The sequence below is a fragment of the Neofelis nebulosa genome, chromosome 16 (genome assembly GCF_028018385.1).
Source record: "Neofelis nebulosa isolate mNeoNeb1 chromosome 16, mNeoNeb1.pri, whole genome shotgun sequence".
In the NCBI taxonomy this organism is placed as follows: Eukaryota; Metazoa; Chordata; class Mammalia; order Carnivora; family Felidae; genus Neofelis; species Neofelis nebulosa.
Window position 1 is genome coordinate 58,890,815 of NC_080797.1, and position 12,716 is coordinate 58,903,530.

A 12,716-nucleotide genomic window follows, 5' to 3' on the forward strand; every position below is an offset into this window, starting at 1 on the left:
TTTTCTAGACCTGATGAAATCTATAAACACACAGATGCAAGAACTTCAATGAACCCCAAGTGCAAGAAACATGAAGACAAATACACAAAAGCACTTTTTTTAAAATTAATTTTCTTTTTTTTTTTTAATTTCTTTTTTTTTTTTTTTTAACATTTATTTATTTTTGAGACAGAGCATGAACGGGGGAGGCGCAGAGAGAGAGGGAGACACAGAATCAGAAGCAGGCTCCAGGCTCTGAGCCATCAGCCCAGAGCCCGACGCGGGGGCTCGAACTCACGGACTGCGAGATCGTGACCTGAGCTGAAGTCGGACGCTCAACCGACTGAGCCACCCAGGCGCCCCACAAAAGCACTTCTTAATCAAATTGATTAAAACCCGTGATAAAGAGAAAAATCATAAAAGCAGCCTGAGGGGAAGACACATTAGACACATGGAAACCAAGATAAGATGACAGCATGTTTATCGCCACCCACGACGTAAGCTAGAAGGCAGTGGAGCAAGATCTTTAAGGTGCTGTGACCCTGGAATTCTGTACCTAGTGACATGGCTTTAAACGATGAAAGTGAAATACTTTCCAGACGTATAATAGCTGGAAGAAGTCACCACCAGCAGGCCTGCACTATAGGAAATGGTGAAAGAAGAACTTTAGGCAGAAGGAAAATGATATCAGAGAGAAATCTGGCTCTATACAGAGGAACAAAGAACACCAGAAAAAATAGATGGGTACTTAAGTATGTGTCTCTTTTTTTTTTTAACATGTATTTATTTTTTGAGAGACAGAGTGTGAGTGGGAAAGAGACAGAGAGAGAGGGAGTCACAGATTCCAAAGCTGGCTCCAGGCCCTTAGCTGTCAGCACAGAGCCTAATGCGGGGCTGGAACTCATGCACCTCGTGGTCATGACCTGAGCCGAAGTTGGACACGTAACCGACTGAGCCACCCAGGCCCCCCTCTGTCTTTTATTTATTGATTTATTTTTTAATTTAAATGTCTTTAGGAGGGATGCCTGGCTGGCTCAGTCAGTAGAGCCTGTGACTCTTGATCTCGGGATCGTGAGTTCGGGGCCCACGTTGGGCATAGAGATTACTTAAATAAATAGGGGCGCCTGGGTGGCTCAGTCGGTTGAGCTTCCAACTCTTGATTTCAGCTCAGGTCATGATCTCACAGTTCATGGGTTTGAGCCCCGCATCAAGCTCTGCGCTGAGAGCGTGGAACCTGCTTCAGATCCTCTGTCTCCCTCTCTCTCTACCCCTCCCCCACTCCCTCATGCACTCTCTCTCAAAATAAATGAATGTTAAAAATTTTTTAAATAAAATCTTAATATATATAATTATACATATCTTTAAGAGATAATGAATTTCTTTTTTAATTTTTTTTATATTTATTTATTTATTTTTGAGAGACAGAGAGAGACAGAGCACAAGCGGGGGATGGGCAGGGAGAGGAGACACAGAATCTGAAGCAGGCTCCAGGCTCTGAGCTGTCGGCACAGAGCCCAACGCAGGGCTCGAACTCACAAACCGCGAGATCGTGACCTGAGCCGAAGTCAGACGCTCAACCGACTGAGCCACCCAGGCGCCCCAGAGATAATGAATTTCTTAAAACAAAAATAGTAACACTGAATCATGGGGCATATAACATATTTGAGAATAAGATATACGACAATAGTAGCCCTAAGGCCAGGACAGGAGAAACAGAAATACACAGTTACAAGTTTTTATTGTTTGTTGTTGTTTATTTTTCTTAGTACTGAAGTATAATTAACATAGAATGTGATTATACAAAATAATGACTGAACAATTCTCTACAATACTCAGCGCTCACCATGATACGCGTAGTCATCATCTGTCACCATAGGATGTTTTTACAATCTTACTGACTATATTCTCTGTGTTGTACTTGTCCTCTCTGTGATTTATTTACTTTATATCTGGAAGTTTGTACCTCTTAATCTCTTTTATCTGTATTGTCCACAGATTTTAATATAGTACGTAAAGTGGTATAATATCACTTGAAGGTAGATGGAAATAAGCTAACGCTATACACTATAAATCCTAAAGCAAGCACTAAAAGACTAGATATAAAAAAGACTGGATATAAAACAACAACAACCACAATTTAACTATATGCCATTACAAGAAACTTTATTTATTAAAAAAAATTTTTTTAACGTTTATTTATTTTTGAGACAGAGAGAGACAGAGCACGAATGGGGGAGGGTCAGAGAGAGAGGGAGACACAGAATCTGAAACAGGCTCCAGGCTCCGAGCTGTCAGCATAGAGCCCGACACGGGGCCCGAACCCACGAACTGCGAGATCATGACCTGAGCTGAAGTCGGACACTTAACCGACTGAGCCACCCAGGCGCCCCAACAAGAAAGTTACTTTAAATAAAAAATAGGTTAAGGGGCACCTGGTTGGCTCAGTCGGTGGAGCATGCAATGCTTGATCTTGGGGTTCAAGCCCCACATTGGGCTTGAGTTCAAGCCCCACATTGGGCTTGAAAGATTTACTTAAAAGTAAAATCTTAAAAAAAAAAGAAAAGAAAAGAAAAGAAAAAAAGATGGGTTAAAAGTAAATACCAATTCTGCACAATTTTTTCCAGATAACTGAAGAGGAGGGAACACTTTTTAACTAATTCTATGAGGCCAGCATTACCTGGACACCAAAACCAGAAAAAAATTATAAGAAAAGAAAATGACATACCAATATCCTTTATGATCATAGATTCAAACTTTCTTGCAATTTCGGCAAATCAAATGTAATATATATGTAAAGGGGGATACACATGACCAAATGGGGTTAATCTGAGGAATGCAAAGTTGGTTTAACATTTGCAAATCAATGTAATTTACCACATTGACAGACCAAAACAAAACGACCCAGACAACAGCACAATGATCATCTCAACAGATGTAGAAAATCATCTGATAAAACTCAACATCTATGCATGACAAAAACTCCTGCGTGGTTTCCACATTGAGAATAGACTGAATGCCAACAAAGAGAGAAGCAGGGAGACCAGTGAGAAGCCTATTCCAACAATCCCAGCTGGAGAAAGACCAGGGTGATAATCTATTCACAGAGGTGGTGAGAAGTGCTCAGACTCCGGTTATTCTGAAGGTGGTCCACACAGGATTTGCTAATGGAATGGGTAGGGAATAAGAGAAAGAAAGGAGCCAAAAAGGATGACTCAAGATTTTTGGTCTGAGCCGTTGGAAGGATGAAGTTGCACTGAATATGATGGGGAAGATGGTGGGACAGCAGGTTTTCGTGGGACAAATCAAAAGTTTTGTTTTGGACGTGATAAGTTTGAGATGTACATTCAAAATCCCCATTAAGATGTCTACTAGGCAGGAGACATATAAATCCAGAGAAAGATATAGGCTCCAAATTTGGGAATCTTCAGCACATAATTGGTGTTTAAATTCAGGACAGCAGATGAAATCACCAAAAGTCTGAAAAAAAGACAGAGAAAAATGTCAAGGCCTGTGGTCCCTTTATTAAAAGATCTGATAAAGGAGGAGAATCTAGCAAAGGATATTCACAAAGAGTGGTCAATGATACAGAAAGAAAACCATGGAAGTACGGAAATCAAGAAAAGAGTATTTCAAGAAGAAAATGTATCAAATGATGCTGATGAGTTTAAGATGATGGCTGAGAATGGACCATTGAATTGGCAATGTGGAGGTCACTGGAAATCTTGACAAGAGCAGTTTTGGCACAATAGTGCAGGCAAAAAGCCTGATTAGAGTGGATTCAAGACAAAATAGGAAAACCACTCTTTCACAAACTGTTCCAAAAAATAGTAGAGGATGGAACACTTCCCAAATTATTCTGTGAGGCCAGTAATACTCTGGTACCCAAGCCAGACAAAAATATCACAAGAAAACTACAGATCAATCGGCCTTATCTTATAGATACAAACACCCTCAACAAAATACTAGCAAACTGAAGCCAACCTAAAGTCCTTTTTATATACAAATCCCACCATGTTAAGTAAGTAGGATTTATCCCAGAATTGCAATATTGGTTCAACCTACAAAAATCAATGTAAGGGGTGCTTGGGTGGCTCAGTTGGTTGAGTGTCCAACTCCTGATGTCAGCTTAGGTCATGGATCTCATGGTTTGTGGGATGGAGGCCTGCTGACAGCAGGAGGCTTTGTGCTGACAGCATGGAGCCTGCTTGGGATTCCGTCTCCCTCTCTCTCTGCCCCTCCCCACGGCTCTCTCTCAAACTTAAAAAAGAATGATGTAAACATCATATTAACAGAATAAAGGATAAAACCCAAAATATTATTCAATAGATAAGAAAAGGGATTTGACAAAACCCAACCATCTTTTTTTTTCAACGTTTTTTTTTTTTTTTTTTTTTTTTTTTTTTTTTTTTTATTTTATTTTTGGGACAGAGAGAGACAGAGCATGAATGGGGGAGGGGCAGAGAGAGAGGGAGACACAGAATCGGAAACAGGCTCCAGGCTCCGAGCTGTCAGCACAGAGCCCGACGCGGGGCTCGAACTCACGGACTGCGAGATCGTGACCTGGCTGAAGTCGGACGCTTAACCGACTGCGCCACCCAGGCGCCCCCCAACCATCTTTCATAATTAAAACACTCAACAAAGAATACAAGTGTATTTATTCAATCCGATAAAGGGCATCTATAAAGAACCTGCAGCTAATAACCTACTTAATGCTGAAAAGATGGAATATTTCCCCCCCAAGGCCAGGAATAAGACAAAGATGTCTACTCATCACTTTTATTTAATATTGTACAGTGGTTCTAGCCAGGGCAATTAAGAAAGAAAAATAAATAGAAGGAACCTAGGTTGAAAAGGAAGAAGTAAAACTATCTCTATACACAGATGACATGATCTTATGTATAGAAGAGCTTAAGGAATACAGACAGACAGACACACATACACACAACTATTAGAGCTCAGTTGTAGGATATAAGGTAAATATATAAAAATCAATTGCATCTCTATATACTAGCAGTGAATAATCTGAAAATGAAATTAAGAGAACAATTTTAGGGGCACCTGGCTGGCTCAACAGTACATGTGACTCTTGATCTCAGAGTCATGAGTTTGAGCCCCATGTTGGGTGTTGAGACTACTTAAAAAAGGAAACTTATGGGGCACCTGGCTGACTCAGTCAGTTGAGCATCTAACTCCTGATTTCAGCTCAGGTCATGATCTCATGGTTCATGGGATCGAACCCTGTGCTGGCCTCTTCACTGATAATGAGGAGCCTGCTTGGGATTCTGCCCCTCCCCTGCTCATGCTCTCTCTCTCCCCTGCCAAATAAATAAATAAAAACTTAAAAAAAAAAAAAAACAAAACTTAAATGCGGGGGGCGCCTGGGTGGCTCAGTTGGTTAAGCATCTGACTTCAGCTCAGGTCATGATCTCATAGTCTGTGAGTTCGAGCCCCGCGTCGGGCTCTGTGCTGACAGCTCAGAGCCTGGAGCCTGCTTCAGATTCTGGGTCTCCCTCTCTCTCTGCCCCTTCCCTGCTCATGCTCTGTCTCTCTCTGTCTCAAAAATAAATAAAAACATTTAAAAAAATTAAAAAAAAAACTTAAATGCTTCAAAGAAAATCAAGAAAATGAAAAGTCAACTCATAAAATGGGAGAAAACACTTGAAAATCATATATGTGATAAAGGAGTAGCATTCAGAATATGTAACACTTATAGCTTAGTAAAAAGAAAAAAATTATTAATTTTATTTGTTTTTTAATGTACATCCAAATTAGTTAGCATATAGTGCAACAACGATTTTAGGAATAGATTCCTTAATGCCCCTGACCCATTTAGCCCATCCCCCACCCACAACCTTCCAGCAACCCTCTGTTTGTTCTCCATACTTAAGAGTCTCTTATGCTTTGTCCCCCTCCCTGTTTTTATATTATTTTTGTTTCCTTTCCCTTATGTTCATGTTTTGTCTCTTAAAGTCCTCATATGAGTGAAGTCATATGATATTTGTCTCTCTCTGACTAATTTCACTTAGCATAATACCCTCCAGTTCCGTCCACGTAGTTGCAAATGGCAAGAAAAAATTTTAAATGGGCATAAGATTTGAATAGACATGTCTCTAATGACAACATACAAATGACCAATAAGCACATGAAAAGATGCTTAACGTCATCAGTCATTAGGGAAATACAAATCAAAAACCACAATGACATGCCACTTCATACCTACTGGGATGGCTACAAAAGCGAGATGGACAATCACAAGTGTTAACAGTGGGAAAGAACGGTGGGAATGTAAAATGTTGCAGCTGCTTTGGAAAACAGTCCGGCAGTTACTCAGAATTTTAAACACAAGTTAAAGCATGACCCAGCAATTCCACTCTTAAATATATACTCAAGAAAACTGAAAACATATGTCCACCCAAAAACCTGGATACAAATATTCGTAGCAGCATTGTTCGTAATAGCCAAAAGGTGGAAACAACCCCTAAATCCATCGACTGATGAATGGATAAGCAAAATGTGGGATATCCATGCAATGAAATATTATTTGGCCATAAAAAGGAATGAAATCCTTATACATGCTATAACATGGATATACCTTGGAAACATGCTAACAAGCCAGAGACACAGGTCACACATTGTACGATTCCATCTGTATGAAGGATCCAGAATAGGCAAATTTATGGCGACAGAATGTATGTTAGTGTTTGCCAGGGGGGTGGGGGGCAGTGACTGCTAACATGTATGGGGTTTCTTTTTGGGGTGATGAAATGTTCTGAAATCAGATCACAGTGACAGTTTTACAATTTTGTGAATATTTTACAACTTTGTGAATATATATACTGAATCACACACTTTAAGCAGGTGAACTTTGTGGTATGTGAATTATATCCCAAGTTTTCAAAAGAGAATAGGAGGAGATGTGGGAGAAACTTTCAAGCAACAAAGGGGCACAGAGGAATGAGGACAAGAAGATAATGTTTTCAGATGGCCGCGATAACAATATATTTGTATAGAGAGATCCAGGAGGAAAAATGGCTGATGAAGGAGGGTGGGTGTGGGAGGGGAGAGAGAGAAAGAGGTAGAGAGAATTGCTGGAGTAAATTAGAGGGGCTGGAATCCAGTGCTGAAGTAATGGGCTGCCTTGTGGACAGTTTATGTGTAATAACAGGAAAGAAAGTACATTAGCCACATACAAATACAGGTAGGTGGGTATATAGATGGTGTGGGAGCTCGAGGAAGTTCTCTTCCAAGAGCCCTCCTTCAGAGAGCTCGGTCTATTTTCCTTGAACATCATGATTCCAGCCTCCTGTCTCAACACATGCCTTCAAAGAAAGCAAACTGGCTTCAAAGAAAATAAACAAGCAAGCAAGCACATTAACACCCCCCAGATCATCTACCTTGGTAGCTTTTAAAAATGAACTCTATCTCAAGCTGGTCATTCTTTTGCTCTGAGTTCTTTCAACAATGTTATCTATATCTGTTATCTTTTTTTAATGTTTATTTATTTTTGAGGTGGGGGGAGGGGCTGAGAGAGAGGGAGACAGAATCCGAAGCAGGGTCCAGGTTCTGAGCTGTCAGCACAGAGCCCGACGTGGGGCTTGAACCCACCAACCGTGAGATCATGACCTGAGCCAAAGCCGGACACTCAACCGACTGAGCCACCCAGGTGCCCCTATTTCTGTCATTTTTTTTAAGTTTATTTTATTTATTTTGAGAGAGAGAGAGAGAGAGATAGCACAAGTGGGGGAGGGGCAGAGAGAGAGGGGGAGAGAGAGAGAATTCCAAGCAGGCTCTGCCCTATAAGCGCAGAGCCCGACGTGGGTCTCAAACCCATAAAACCGTGAGATTGTCACCTGAGCCGAAACCAAGAGTCAGAGGCCCAACCAAGTGAGCCACCCAGGTGCCCCTTTATTTCTATTATTTTAATCAATTTTTAAAATTAAATTTTATTTTGTCATTGAAGAGAAATGCTTGCACAAATAAAATTCAAAAGGTACAGAAAGCAAATCACTCTCCTACCTCTGTCCCCAGTCCTCCTCCTTGAGGCCAGTTTACTGAATATCCCCCAAGAGATAATCTATGTATATGAAAGCATATATAGGTATATTTGCATATATATCCTTCATCGCTTTTAAAAACCCCAAATGGTATCCAAACTTACTCAATGTTCTGCATCTTGCTGTTTTCACTGAATATGTATCTTGGAGATTGTTTCATTATCAGTACATATAGCACTGACTCATTCTTTTTCATAACTACTATGATATAGCAATTTAAAAATATGTTCACAAAGTCTTTGATATTCCTTCCTTCAAGAGGTGGACCTCGATTCCTAAGTGTGGGCTGGACTTCGTGACTCACTTCTAATGAACTGAATATGGCAGAAGCAATGTGTGTCCTCTAAGACTAGGTCACAAAAGACAACTCAGCTTCTTCCTTGTTCTCTATCTCTTGGATCACTTGCTCTCGGGTGAAGGGAGCCGCCATGACCTCAAGCAGCCCCATGGGGAAAGGACCATGTGGTGAGGAACTGAGGCCTCCCGCCAACAGCCATGTGAGTGAACCATTTTGGAAAGGGATTCTGAGGCCTTAGTCAAACCTTCAGATGACTGTGACCCCAGCTGGCAGTTTGTAACCTAATCAGAGACCCTGACCTGGAACCACCCAACTCAACTGCTCCCAAATGTCTGACCCACCAAAACTGTGAGACAACAAATATACATGCTTAAAACAAATGCATCCCATCTCATTCAGCATCCTATTTCAATACAAAAAGTCCCTTGCTGGCTATAAAGTATGTCATGAATATAAAATGTGGTGCCTTTTGTCCCTTCCTCTCCCCTGCCTCTCCGATGATCAGCACAGATGTCTGAATTTGCTCAAACCATGTTCCTCTGCAGTAAGATAGCGTGGCACGTGGGGCTTTGAGCCACATCTGTGCTGGCCCATCTCGGGTGCTCTCAGGTGATGATTTCCCCTGGAGTAAAGAAGTTGGTATTTTCGTCTGTGTTCCCACCAGCCATTCCCTAGGTCAATGTGAGAACCATATAAATTTTAAGTTTTTTAAAAAATGTTTTCACTTTGTTCAGAAAGTGAGGTCAGCTAGGAAACAAATTCTGTTCTCTAGGCTTTCCTCTCTCCTCCTGACCTGGGTAGGCCTCCCAGCAGGATAGACAGGACTTGTCAACTCTACTCTGAGGATGAAGATGGAAAAAAAAAAAAAAAATCTAGTCTTTTCCCTGGAGGGGAAAGCAGCTAATAGCATTCAGATATTTTGAGATGAAACTGTTACCATGGGAATGTTTCCCTATCTCTCCCTTAATAATGATGGGTAGAAACAATGATCAGTACGGCTCCCAGAATTCTAGAAATAAAGGCAACATGGGAAGGAAAATGAAACTGGAAGAACACATCCCGAAGAAAGGATTCATTAGTTCAGTCAAGACTCTGCCCTGCCTGCATTCTAAGAGGATGGGGCAGGATGGGCTCGCTGATTTCATAGGCCAGCAGTTCTCCAAGCATCTGAGTTCCCATGGGCTGGAGGTGGGGGTGATCCTGAGATGGGGAGTGGGGGGCCATTCTTCCATATTGCTGGTAAGGGAGCCAAGGTGCTCTTTCCTTCTGTGTGTGGGGCAGAGAGGCGGCATAGAAAAAAACCAGAGACCTGACAAATTGTGAGGCTTCCGGGCACGCCTCCATTTCCGTCCTGGCAAGAGGTTAAAGTGCTTGGGGGTCCCTCCATCTGCAGGGCCCCAGACTGTAACCTGAGGGCAGAAGCATGCCAGCACAGACACTTTCATCCTTCAGCCTACAGCATTTCCTATGCTGTATTGCCCCCTACAAGGGCTCAGAAATCATTTCCTAACCAAGGAGGGGCAGCGTGCTACTTTAAACTACCCACTGCTTAAAGCACAGGTAGGGGTCCCCACAGATTACTGCCCGCTGGACTCCTATTTCTCCAGGACCTTAAGAAGTCAAAGGACACACAGCTCATTGATGAGTAAAATAGGTTATCTTTTGTGATAGGCATTTTACCCTTGTCTGCTATAACCCCATACACTTTTTCAGAAGAATTTGTTGCCTTTCCCTGTTTCTATTTTTTGAGAAGGGGAACCCTAAATAGAGCCATCCTGCCTACAGAATAAATGGGAATCCAACCTGCTAGCTGCAAATTTAAGAACTCTTTTCGATTAGTGGGTAAAGAAAGATATGCAGATTGAGTACTCCCTTAATATAAGCACCTCGTTTTTTTAAGTAGGCTTCACACCCAGAGCAGAACTTGAACTCATGACCCCAAGATCAAGACCTGAGCTGAGATCAAGTTGAACACTTAGCCCACTGGGCCACCCAGGCGCCTCGTAAGGTAATCACCTCTTAAATATCACACAAAGAGGAAGTAAGCGGATACCGACACATCAAGCACCCCTGCCACACGTGAGCTGACCTCAGGTGAGACAGGAGGACAATGGGTTGCCTATTCACCTAAATCCTTGTCTGTCAATTCTCCCAGACCTAGGTTTGCTTGGAGTGTCAGACTCTAGGGATTTCCTTTTGTTTTTTTGAGATCTTTAGTTAAAAAACAATGTAAGCAGCACTTGAGCTGTTCCTTGGAGGTTAATTCTTATAGGAATGCAGCCTTACGACCAGAAAGAACCATATTGGGTTGCGTGAACAATTAGAGGCCGGTGTCTTCCTTCTCTAAAGCAAGCACCCAGTAAAGCAACACATACAGCAGTCCTGTCTCTCACAAATTCCAGAACCACATATTTTCTGTTCTAAAATTTATGATTCACAAAGAGAAAATCAGTTCAAAAATTTGATCTAGCATAAATATAAACTCAGCAGAGTACAGCAGGGAGCTCTAAAGATAGGTGGCTCCAGGGACAGAGAAACCAGCCAGGAGACATCCAAAGACAAACTTCCTTGGCCAGCTTCCGAGGTCCCTCAGTTTTGGGATCTCCATACACCTGGCTACTTAAGATAGGCTCTCTCTGGCGGGTGACATGCCTCTCTCTTTTTTTTTTTTATTATTGCTTTTAATGTTTATTTATTTTTGAGAGACAGAGCATGAGTGGGAGAGGGAAAGAGAGAGAGGGAGATATAGAATCCAAAGCAGGCTCCAGGCTCTGGGCTGTCAGCACAGAGCCCAAGGCAGGGCTCGAAACCACGAGCTGTGAGATCACGACCTGAGCCAAAGTTGGACACTTAATCGACTGAGCCACCCAGGTACCCCAATTCTTTCTTTAAAATTTTTTTTTTATTTTTTCTGAGTAAATTCTACAGTTGACGTGAGGATTAAACTAAGTCTCCCAGGCACGGCCCCTACGCAGCATATTTTTCAAATTCAGCTGCTACTTTGACATTTTTTATAGAAGTGTCTCCATTTTTATATACCATGCCAGAGAAAGTCCTTCAAAGGGGTGATCGCTAATCTCTAGCCCTGGAAGCATGAAGGCACTTGATTCCTTCAACCCAAGTGAAACTGAATACTTTTTATGTAGAAGTTGTTCAAGGTCAAGTTGAACATGACTTCCTCTATAAAACTTTTGGGGGACTCCTCAACTTGAGAAAACTCCCCCTTTGCTTGAATTTCCATTGCACTTGATTTTATCTCCTGCAGTTTTTTTTCTACCTGCAGTAGACACTTATTTACATATTTCCTTTTTAAAGATAAGAATCTGGGGCGCCTGGGTGGCTCGGTTGGTTAAGCGTCCAACTTCAGCCCAGGTCATGATCTCGCGGTTCACGAGCTCGAGCCCCATGTAGGGCCCTGTGCTGACAGCTCGGAGCCTGGAGCCTGCTTCAGATTTGTGTGTGTGTGTGTGTCTCTCTCTGCCCCTCCCCTGATCGCACTTGGTCTCTCTCAAAAATAAACATTAAAAAAAATAAAAATAAAATAAAGATAAAAATATTCTGATCCAGCACCTTCTCCCCCTGTAACTCTTTCATTTTTATTTCTCACACCTGGCCTGGCACTTTATACACAGAAGCCTCCATATACGTGTCTCTGAGTGAATGAATGACCAAGCAGGATGGAACCCCTCCTGATAAAACCAAGTGTGGCAGTAGTTGAGAGATCGCTGAGCTCAGGCTAAGGAGCCTAGTTGATCAAATTACTTGCTTAGAAAAGCCCAGACCCCAATTCCGAGGGCTGCTCCCACTGGCTCCAAAGTATTTGAGTCCCTGCTATTCTGTAGTTAATTCTGCTGAGGCCCCTCCCCACAGCTCAGTTGTCAGGGCCATCTCAGCAGGAAATATTTCGGTTTCCCTTTAGTTCTTACTTCCTTACTCCAGTATGTTGCACTGACTTCCCAGAGAGTTTTAAGGCCAACAGCCTGCTTTGTTTTCTGCCTGTTCATTTGTTCGTTCAAAACATATTTATTGAGCACTGACTCTTGCCAACTATTGTTCTAGGCCCTGAGCATACAGTGATGATTGAAGACATCCTCTCATTGGTCATGGCAACAATTTTTAAAATCTGACTCCAAAAGTAAAGTCAACAAGAGCAAATAAATAAATAAACATTAAAAAAAAAATGGGACTACATCAAACTAAATAAAAAGCTTCTGCACAGCAAAAGAAGACATCAACAAAATGAAAAGACAACCTACAGAATAGGAGGAAATATTTGCATATCATGTATCTGATAAGCGGTTAATATCCAAAGCATATAAAGAACTCGTATAACACAATGGCAAAAAGCCAAACTATCCAGTTAAAAAATGGGCAGATCTGAATAG